The sequence below is a fragment of the Zootoca vivipara genome, chromosome 8 (genome assembly GCF_965207765.1).
Source record: "Zootoca vivipara chromosome 8, rZooViv2.hap1.1, whole genome shotgun sequence".
Taxonomy (NCBI): Eukaryota; Metazoa; Chordata; class Lepidosauria; order Squamata; family Lacertidae; genus Zootoca; species Zootoca vivipara.
Window position 1 is genome coordinate 71,878,136 of NC_142591.1, and position 11,735 is coordinate 71,889,870.

An 11,735-nucleotide genomic window follows, 5' to 3' on the forward strand; every position below is an offset into this window, starting at 1 on the left:
CAGCAAAAGCAGCAGCAGAAGCAGCAGAAGCAGCAGCAGCCCCACGAGGCGAAGGCGGCCGGGGAAGAATCACATCATTCACACGTCTTTGCCCTGACGGCCGGGGGGTGGGGGAGAGGGGAGCGCACACCAGCAAGGGGGTGGGGTGGGTGGGTTTCACTTTTGCAAAAGGAGGGAGACTTTCTCCAAAAAAAGCATTTTTTAAAAGGAAAGAAAAAGAAATGCCCCGCACAGGAAGTTTTAAGAGAAGCTTTTACACCGAGTCAGTCCACTGGCTGCCACAAGGCTCTAGGGTTGTTTAAAATGGGGGGGGGGGGTTCTCTACCTGGAGATGCCAGTGATTGAACTTGGGAACTTCTGCATGCAGTGGGAAAGAGCTGCCCCTGGTTTTGTATTGGGGGGGGGGGGGCTTGTACCAGCTTGTCCAGGTCGGACGCAGGTTTGGGAGCTCACCTTTCCATAGGAGGAATCAGAATTGGAAAAGTCACAACATGAAAAAGAGCCTGCATGCAGTTTGGGGAAGAGAGAGAGAGAGAGAGACATCTAACAGCCCAAATCAGTTGCTTAGTAGTGCAAGTAACTTTCGTTTGCTTGTTTTTCATATTAGGTCATTTCTTTTTAATGCAACCCTAAGCAAGACAGCAGTGCAAGCCCCGAAGGGTTTTTTTATCATATAGGTGGTGTACAGTTATATACAGTATGCTCTGGTGTGGAAACTTCTAATTAGCAAAAGTCAAATTCCCTATACTGTAAATTACCAACAGTCTATGACATTTTTTTTTAAAAAAATCGTCTAAGGAAAAAATTCTCTGTGAAACAATTTTCAATGTGAAACAAGGTGGTGCTAAAAAGAAGGCAAACATTTGTGGGACACTTGTAGAACCCTTCCCTCCCCTCCTATATATTACTTGCTGTGGTGTGCTTCCCCTTTGTAGTACATTTTAAATTGGCTTCAGACTTCAAGCAGTCGTAGTTTATTCTCGCTCCTAGTAAGAGATTATCCAGCCAGGAAGCATGAAAAAGCTAATTATTAGCTAGACATAAAGTTATTTCACACAAAATACGTTTCACTTCATATACAATGTTTCTCTGGAAAGTGTCTTTTTGGTGGTGCGCACAATGCAACTAAAAGTATTTCAATTTAGCAAACAAAGCAAAAATAAATTTGAAATAAACAAAGCCTGTTTTCCTAGATTAATCATTTGCTTATCTTTTGTATAATATCCTGGAAGATGTGTAAACTAACTCATTAATTCATATTCCTCCTCCACCACCCACCCCACAAGCTTACTTATGTTCTTTTGTAGGTTTTGTCTGATAAACACTTCATGAATACAAATGCAATAATTCACAGGCAAGAGGTGAACTTGTGAGGTAAGTAAAATGTAGTTGCTTTATCTGACATATACCATGTTACTTTAAAGAGAGATAGGAGAATCATTACATGATGTGAAGGTCTGATTATATACTCCATCACCAGAAATTCAGTTGGGAAAGCTAAGAAAAGTAATACTCATATCTGTGGTGGAATTTAAAGTCTGTTACTAAGGACTATTTGCATTTTTAATGGTGGAATACTTTACTGTAGTACATTGCTAATATCTACTATAAGCACTCTTTGGGGAAGCAAGATCTGCACGTTTTATTTTATTAAGCTCTAAATCCGATTGCTGAAGAAATTTTAGACAGAGACAATGTCTGGAATAATTTACGCAAACAAGGACTGGCGTTCATTTTCCCACCAGTAAGGTTTTAGAAGACTCTAGAATACTTAGTTTAAACTAAACAAAGTCTTGTCTCTAGGTAACTTGCGACCCAACGTGCTTGTCAATTAATCTGGTAGCATCCTGTTAGGTTCAGGAATATGAATCAGGTGAAACAGTAGGTCCCTTGGCTTAACTGGGTCATGGGTTCGACTGCAAGGGAGCAAACTGAATGTGCTTGAACTAGCTTGTCAGCTGGCACTGTGAATGGAAAGTTTAAAACAAAAAAATAAAGGTGATTGCTTCTTACATGCCCCTGGCAGTGATAGAATCAGGCTTTACGAAAATGAATTCAGTTCCCTTTCATGTGGACTTCAGTATCATCACAAGGTGATTTTGAAAAATAAATTCTAACAAAGGTTCGAACAGCTCAATCTGTAACTTTGTCCCCAATTTCCCCAGATGTGAATTCACTTTAAATTATTGTGTAAAATTACTGATAACTAACGCATTCTACCATAAGCACAAACTTTTTTTGTTAATGATGCACATATCCTTTCCAACATTTTGCTCGGACAGTAACTCCTAAGGATTTACATGGCCAGGTTAAAAAATGGTAGGATTCCCCCCCCCCAACACACACATCTCTACTTCATAAATACCTGTAAGTAAGGCCGAGCTGTATTATTTTCCAACAGGAAAATCCTGGAAAAACTGTATTAGCAAAGAACCTCTAAAATAGTCTGCCTGACATCCGCAGCATTTTCCCTTAAAATAAACCAAATATCAAAAACAGGCTAATTAGTAAGCAGCTAAAGTTAACTGGGAAAAGAGCCGCAAAGAACTTGATAAAAGCAAAAACAAAACAAAGATGCAGCAAAGTGTTTTGGGTTATCTTTTTCCCCAAGCAAAGTTATTTATTTATGAAAAATTTTGCAGAGAAAATTTCTACCTCATGCTCAAGGCTTTAGCACATGCTTCTGATTGGCACAATATGTGGATACACAAAGGGCCTCATGAGGTTCATTTATTTAGCCTAAAATAAATATTTCCAACTCATTCTTGAGCTCAAATTGCTTGATTGTAACTTCTAATATGCATGGGTCAGTTATTCTATTGTTTCTTTCAAGTACTTGTCCATCTGTTTTTGAGACCCTAAACATCCAAATTACATAAATTACATAAAGCAAGATACTGAAGGGTCTTTTTCATTCTGCTGTCCAGTACTGTCAACCACATCTATTTTGTTTGTTTGCTTTAATTAACAGACTATTTGTTTTCTTTGAAACCAGGTTACCCACAAAGTGAGACACTTTCTGCAGCAGGAATTCCAAAAGGTGTGGGTGACTTATAGTATAAACATTGATCAGTTCATCCAGCCAGAATTATAAAGTCCCCCCCTCCTTCTACAGGAAGGGGGGGCACAAAAAGATTTAAACTGAGGTACAGCCCAGCCAAATTCAAGCATTTCCCCAGTGTCATTGCTTTCAACGAGAGTTAAGGATCAGTTTAATTTTAGTCACATTGAAATCAACGAAACTAGTTTCTTAACTCATATTCCGCACTGAGACAAAATAGAAATATCAGTGACGGTTACATCTTGAAAGAAAACAGCATAGCTGCCTTTGTTTATCAAGATGAAACAGCATGCCATCTATGCCTTTATTGTTTAATGCTGACGAGGAGGGGTGGTTTTTTTCCTCCCTCTCATCTTCTTGTAGTTTATTCAACATAGATACAGGGAAGGATTAGCAGTTAAGCACAAGCAAACGTGTTTTACAATTTCAACCTTTTAGTGCATAACTTCCTTACTTAAACTACTAGAGCCTATAATCACAATGATTTTACCTGATGGAACACGTTTTTCAGAAATATAATCCAACTGTTTATCCTAACATGTCATAAATTGCAATTCTTCCCAAAAGCCTGTAAGACTGACATCCATCGCTCTTAAAAACGCCTGTTGCATTTGCAAACACATCATCAACAAAGGATTTCGCCATTATTATTCCCCAACTTAGTTAAATACGAGTTCTGAGGTTGCTCAACACACGATTGTCCCGAAGGCCATTTTGAGGTCATCCGTGTTCACATCAGGCACATGACAACCACATAGCGAGCTGACTGTTGGGTGGCAGATGGGGGGGGGGAACCCTGGAACCCGTCCATGCGCAATTTTATGTGTGAAAGTTCTGTAAAATTTTGCTTTATTATCTTCCTTAATTAGGATTTATGAGGAGCATTTCCTTAAGTGACAGTGTTGTGTTGCAACGTTCTTGGGAATTTAAACACCATCACTGGCAAGGTGGCATGCAGTTGGGCCACTTGATTGCAGTGTACATCCAGGGTGACATGAATCTATCAACAGCCTTTTGGTACAGAGCTTGAGAGTTGCTCCTGTTCAACAGGCAGGGCCCCTGAATTCGATGCTGAGGATCCCCTTGAGCAGCTCTCCAGATTGATACCTGACAAAGAGCACAAGCTTTCCATGATGCTGGAAACATGAGGACCAAAAAAACCCCAAAACACTTCCTTCTGTCTCTCCTGAATCTTCCAACATTCAGAGTTTCTGATGACTCCAGTTTCTAGTATTATGACCGAGGTAGAAAAAGTTCCCTATCCACTTTGTTGTTCTTGTGAGCTCGCCAGAGGCATCCAACACTCCTCTATTAGAAATGGGTCGTCGGGCAAGATGAACCTTTGGTCTGATCTGTTCTTCAATTCTGATAAGATGATGGCAACAACACAGAGGGATGCATTTCATATGTGAATTAGCCAACAGGCAGAACTTTCTGATCTGCCAGGCATCAAGTGCTTAGTAATCAAATAATAAACAAAGGTATGGGCATATATATATATATATTTAATCAGGCCAAAGGAAAATTACATTAAAGATTAGGATGAACTGTTCTGATAATGTAAGTGGCAGCAAAAACAACAATGGAATAAATTTGTCAGTTTAAATTCTAAGCCAGAACACTTTTGGTAGAGAATATTTTTATTACTACTAGTACAACTATTATTATTTGGACATTAATTTAGTAGCTGAGGATAGTGTGCAGTTGTTTGAACATTTATTAAACGAAGTGACATATAGGATTAATACTGTAAATTGTCAAGATCCTGGGGATTCTACATCTTAAATTGCATATGCAGAGGCAGACTGTATTTAGCACGGAGAGCAGTGAATAGAACTGTCCTTGAACCTACTGAGATCTGGGTTCAACTCTGGACTGGGCCATGAAACTCACTGGATGACCTTGGGCCAGTCACTGTCTCTCAGCCTAACCAACCTCCTGGAGGCAAAATTAGTTCACTCTTTGCAGACATGCCACCTTCGACTCTCTTGCAGCTACAGTATGTAATAAATGCATATGCAGTGCAATCTTGTGCATGTCTATTCAGAACAAATCCATGTGGATTTCTCCCAGATGCCTGTGTGTAGAAAAGCAATCTTAATTAATTAAAGGAATAAATTGCACACTTCTTTCCTCCGGAACCATCAGTAAACTTTTGGCTTCTGTTCTGCACATTAGGTGGTAAACCTCTCTCAGTTATTGATTCATTTATATGGATCTATACAGACCCCTTCACCATGCAATTCCAGGTCAGGTTATATGCAGTTTAATGTAGCAAATATTGTTTGCCTAATGCAAACAAAACAGGGCTTCACAACATCTGCTTTTGGACTACAACTCCTGTGCACCCTAACCAGCGTAGTCGATGGTCAGGGATGATGGGAGCTGTATCTTCTCAGCTGGAGAAGACTGCACTATAACACAAAACAAAATGTGCAAAACAGCAAAAACCAAACCAGCAATGATACCTGGTAAGTCTGGTGTCATTTTGCTCCTTTGACCAAGGACTCGGAAATCACTTGGTCATACATGCAGGAAGGGACCCCAGCAGGTAATAGCTGGGTGATTTGAGAGATCACTGGCCAAATGCTTCCCTCCGGAATTGCCCAGGTAAAAGACTATGTAAACCAGGACCTTATTGTTCTTTTTCCTTGAGGGTGCTCAAGAAGTTCCTCTCGGTACTTATCACACATCTTGCTTCTGCCCTGAGTCATTATCTTATGTTAATCGTGTTTACCCTCATGTTAATGTTGTGTAAAAGTAAAGGGACCCCTGACCATTAGGTCCAGTCGTGACCCGACTCTGGGGTTGCGCTGCTCATCTCGCGTTATTGGCCGAGGGAGCCGGAGTACAGCTTCCAGGTCATGTGGCCAGCATGACAAAGCCACTTCTGGTGAACCAGAGCAGCACACGGAAACGACGTTTACCTTCCCGCTGTAGTGGTACCTATTTATCTACTTGCACTTTGACTTGCTTTCGAACTGCTAGGTTGGCAGGAGCTGGGACTGAGCAAAGGGAGCTCACCCCAGCACAGGGATTCGAACCGCCGACCTTCTGATCGGCAAGCCCTATGCTCTGTGGTTTAACCCACAGCACCACCCTACATGTTGTGTAGACCTCCCCTTTTGCTGACGTTTTAGCTATGTAACAGTGATGGAATGATGATGCTTTCGAACTGTATTCTGGGATTTAGGTGGGAAGATTTAAAAGTTCTTGTCGCCCCTCTCTCGGTGTTCAATCCTTCTTTGAACCTGTTGCGCAATAAACGTTGGTCTTTTATCTTTGCTCCGGTTGTTGACTTCTTTGCTCCGCAGGGACCCACGGGCTCTGCCCAGTAGGCTAGGTGGGTGAGCAGCCTCACACCTGGATTTTCCCCCTAACAATGGGTAATTCTGATCTTATCCCAACTCCTTAAAAAAAGGCCTGGGCAAAAAAGGAGTGTCTTGAATCACCACCAATACATGCACAATTATGGGGCCAGGAACACCTTGAAGGGGGGGAGGGCTTTCCACTGCAAAGGAGGTCCTCTCATGAACCACCACCCCCGTTAACTTCACAGGGTGGCAGATCTAACAGCAGTGCCTCTCCTGCAGGCAAGTTTTGGTTTGAAAAGCCAGCTGCTATATTGTACTAATCACTGAGAGCCAGTGCACAGAGTCAAAGGCAAAATGCACTGGTAAATAACTAATGTTATTGAAGGACTGCTTTGTGAGGGGGGTGAAGAACTCTTTCCCATCTGAGAGCCACATTGCCTCCTGGGCAACCTTCAGAGGGCCACATGTCAATGGTGGGTGTGGCTAGAGGCAAAAACAAGCTGAGCATTGAATGTGAACGTTACCTTTGTACAGTAGCCTATTTCTACACACATACATCCCTCTGCATCCTCCACATAGAAAAGCAAGAAGTATTGTTAGAGTTCAAGGACAAATTCCAGCCAGACAAAGGAGATTGTGGCTTGGAGAGGGTGTGTGGCTTAGATAAATCCACTCCGCCAAGCCTGAGGTTCCCACTCTTAGGATAGGAGGTAACATCACATTATTACTGTTCCCGTTCTATTGTGTTGGCAGCTGGCACTCAGCTTGCCTTGGAGTGTTGCACTGCTGATCCCTATTCCAAAATTTTGTATGACCAAAATGTTTCTATAACTATGAAATCAGAAGATGCAAGGCTCTGATAAGAATACACTTTGAGACGGAAGAGGTTTAGGAAATGGTGCTGTTCCAGTTTCAACATATATATTGTAGGACATCCAACAGGAAATAGTCTCGCCCCACCCCCGCCCCAGACCACATTTGTATTTTTATTTTATTTTTATAACACTTTCCCCCATGGGAGCCCATGTGCTGAGCTGCATAAAAATCCAATCTATGCAATAAAAACTTACTTAAAATACATCCTTTAAAACAAATAATACCAGCAACTGAGATTGTGATAGACCAGAATTCCCCAGACTGTTCTCTGGATGTTTGCTGCTGCAAAACTCCCACCAGCTCCAGCCAGACCCAACCCAACGACTTCCCAATGTTTTGGTTTACACCTTCCATCAGCCTCAGTCATTGCAGCTGACCCCTAGGTTGGCGAATGCGGCAATAAAGAAAAGACAGAAAATTGGGTAAACAAAATATGACCTTCATCTGGCTGAACACCAACAATACAAGGGACAGAACGCTATCCTGGGGCAGGAGTTCCACAAATGGCAGGGTGCTGTCATGGAGAAGACCATGTCTTGAGTCGCCACCCCAAATGCCACTCTCGTCCGTGGCACCACCACAAATCCTGAGCAACTCACAAAGTATTTGAAATTTATAACATGGGTTAGTAGTTTGTCCAATTCCACCATTTTCTTGTAGGTATTTCCAACACATAATAAAGGATTAAAACACCAAAGGTTCTTCCCAGGTTATGATCATGTCTTTGAATAAACAGAGGTCCTTCGTAGCTGACCAGTAACATTTTTCCACAAGTGAAAACCCTACTCCAAAATTACAAGGAATGTCAATTCAATGCTGTACCAATTTTTCCTGTTTTTGCTTAGGGCTCACTTATGTAAAACATTTTTATCTCCCCGAAAGGCAAATAAAGGGTCCCAGAGTGACTTGCAAATGTTAGTGATAAGAGACTCGCTTCCCCGGGGCTTCCAGTCTAAACAACATGACAGAAAGTACACAGGACTGGGGGGGACGGGACCAGAGAACTATGTCTTAGTTATGAGTTCTCATAATGACCTTCTGGGATGGAAATAATTTAAGGAGAGGAGGAGCCAAAAGTTCTTGGTCTTTCAGCAGAGCTAACCTGAAATCCCATCTCTCTCCCTCTCCTTTAGGCTAAAGAAATGGCTACTGATGATAGCTGGGGTAGGAACCAGAGAGACAGGTTCAACAATGCATCCGGTCTAATTTTTGTTCAGTGAGGGTCATGTCCTTGTAAAGATGCACAGGATAGGATCTCTGGCAATTATGTCAAGCAGGCCATCATTGGACAACATGGGGAATGTCTCCTTTGGGAGATTAGGCAGGCACTAAGTTTTTGGTGCTTCCAAGTGTGCTGTAAAAACTTACCTATTTGGCTCAGGCATTTCCAGACTACTGCCAGTTTACAGCACCCTGATTGCTGTAATTGATAATATTTTACTGATATGTTTTTTACAGATAGGTTTAAGATTTATTGTTATATTATTTGTCTGGCTTGGGGAAGGTTTTTTTTTGCTTGGAAACCACTTTGGTACTCTCTAAAGCAGGCACCCCCAAACTTTGGCCCTCCAGATGTTTTGGACTACAATTCTGTCTTCCCCGAACACTATCATAAGCAAATTTTCAAAGTCCATCTAAAACATTTTTTTAAAAAAAACTTTGGCCCTCCAGATGTTTTGGACTACAATTCCGTCTTCCCCGAACACTATCATAAGCAAATTTTCAAAGTCCATCTAAAACATTTAAAAAAAAATGTTTATTATTAAAATGCACAATTGTTTCCAGATCATAATTTTTAACTGGTTTTGTATATGAATTTTTAAAATGTCTGCATCGTTTTTAGAAATGAAACTGATTTCATGGTTTTTATACTTTTTTATTTATGGTTTTCACTGTTTATAATTGTATATTTTAAAGTTTTATAAACAAACTTTATTAAATCTCAATATAAAGGTAAAGGGACACCTGACTATTAGGTCCAGTCGTGACCGACTCTGGGGTTGCACGCTCATCTCGCATTATTGGCTGAGGGAGCCGGCGTACAGCTTCCAGGTCATGTGGCCAACATGACAAAGCCGCTTCTGGCGAGCCAGAGCGGCACACGGAAACGCCATTTACCTTTCTGCTGTAGCGGTACCTATCTACTTACACTTTGATGTGCTTTCAAACTGCTAGGTTGGCAGGAGCTGGGACCGAGCAACGGGAGCTCACCCCATCGCAGGGATTCGAACCGCCGACCTTCTGATCAGCAAGCCCTAGGCTCAGTGGTTTAACCCACAGCACCACCCACGTCCTAAAAATCTAATATATACACAGCCATTAATTACAAAAGATAAACTACATATAATAAACTACATTATGAATGTTATAGTTAATGTAGTATCACATAGAAAAAACTGCCGTTCACATTTATGTTATATTTATTTTTCATAAATTCAGTAAGAAGGTTCCATTTATCTCTCTGATTTTCTCTTTCTTGTCTGCCTTCTCTCACTCTGATCAATTTCATAAGCTCAAACATTGTTGCCCCCACAAATTTTTGGTCAACCACTCTTTCACTGTTGGTGGTGACCTATTTTTCCTTTGTTGTGTGCAACTAGTATGCAAGGAAGTACTATTAAATTCCATATTAAATCCTTATGGTTTATTTGTGTCTCTAAATGCCTTAATAAAATTATCAGGGGTCGAATGGTAAAGTCTAAGATGTTATTAATGATATTATCTTTACTACCTCTCCCCAAATGATTTAAATTATTGCACAGGTCCACCAAATATGTCCCATATCCTCCTTTAAATATCCACATCGCCAATTCTTTCCATCACACATTTTAATGCTTATATTCTTTTTATATATGGAACTGTTTTTCATTGTTTTTCCGCTGTTGTTTTATGGTTGTAAACGTTTCATAAATGTCTATATTATTGTAACCCATGCTGGGACCTTATGGTAAAGGGTGGAGAAGAGATGTTAAATATTTAAAATTATTTGAAATCAGAAAGTATTCATCATAATTTTATTCTTTATTGGCAAGGCTCCCATGTCTTCAACAGCAACTTGACAGGTAGACAAGAGAAACGTTTCCCGGAGTGATGGAGAAAGCTTCATGACAAAAGCAGAAACAATAAAATAAAAAAATAATGTTAACAACCCTAGGCATGTCAGGACATACACATACACACCCCTTAGGAACCTAGGAAATTGTCTTATATTGAGTTGAAGCCATTGCTGGACGCAGGGGGACGCATACTCCTTAACATTTTGTGAATCTAACGGGAGAAGAAACTAAAATTCTTTTTTTAAAAAATTCTTCTCTAGCATGGTGAATCATCCGTTCCATTGCCATCCCTGATGGCAGCCTCATTTCCAGAATGAGAGTCAGGGCCAGCCCTAAGGCAAGGCTGGGTGGCGCAATGCGCCAGGACGCCGGGCCACCAGGGGGCGGCACGCTGCTGCGCCCACCAGACAGCCGTGCTGGGAAACGGGTGTGTGTGTGTGCAGAGGGATCTTCGCACCACGGAGCCGCAGCACCAGATAAGCTTAAGACGGCCCTGATGAGAGTGTACCCCTAAACATTTTTTTAGAAAAAAAGCACTGGTTGGACCAATCATCAATCTAGCTCAGTATTGTCTACAATGACTGGCAGCAGCAGCTCAGGGCTTCAGGCAATGGAGTGGCATTATTGGACAGTGGGGTGGGGCAGTGGTGACCTCCAGTGGCCAGACTTGCCCCCCCGACCCTCCCAGTAGGTAGGAGCACCATAGCAAAGCACAGGTCAAGGGAATGCCACACAACACTGTGCACTACAGTCTCCTAGCCTTGCCAAGAGATGCTGTGGATCAGGGGTCAGCAACCTTTTTCAGCCGTGAGCCGGAATATATTTTGGAAAAAAAGTGAACAAATTCCTATGCCCCATAAATAACCCAAATAAATGAAAGCACACATTCTACTCATGTAAAAACACCAGGCAGGTCCCACAAATCACCTAGAGATGCGTTTTAAATAAAAGGACGCATTCTACTCATGTAAAAACAGGCTGATTCCTGGACCATCCGTGGACCAGATTGAGAAGGCGATTGGGCCGCATCTGGCCCACGAGCCTTAGGTTGCCTACCCCTGCTGTGGATTGTACCTAGGACCTTCTGCAGATGCTCTACCACTGAGCTATGGTCCTTCCCAAAATGCTTGCTTCCATACACACAGTCACACACAGAATACGGCACTCTCTTTCTGTCCATTTATAAGGACTAATAAATGCCAACTCCTGGCTCTCTACTTCTAGTCACTACTGCAAATTAATATCTCTGCCTCTGTTATAAACCAACATGAAAATATATTTCCTTTGTACCTGAAAGAACACTCTCTGCTACTTCCTTTACTAGAGCTGTTTTTGAATAAGTGGTTTCGACACTCTGGTCTCTCTGTGATATCCACAAAACCATTAAGGCTAATTTGTAGTATTCAGGCTTAAGCTAGCTGTGACCCC

The 11,735-nt window shown here is 41.6% G+C and overlaps 1 long non-coding RNA gene across 1 annotated transcript; it reads left to right on the forward strand.

The window, feature by feature from the left end:
- The first annotated feature begins 289 nt into the window (after positions 1-289).
- Positions 290-6,346, forward strand: LOC148684893 (uncharacterized). Its single transcript, XR_015951585.1, has 2 exons — positions 290-1,374; positions 3,931-6,346. It is a non-coding gene; the product is annotated as an uncharacterized LOC148684893 (long non-coding RNA).
- The last annotated feature ends 5,389 nt before the right edge of the window (positions 6,347-11,735 follow it).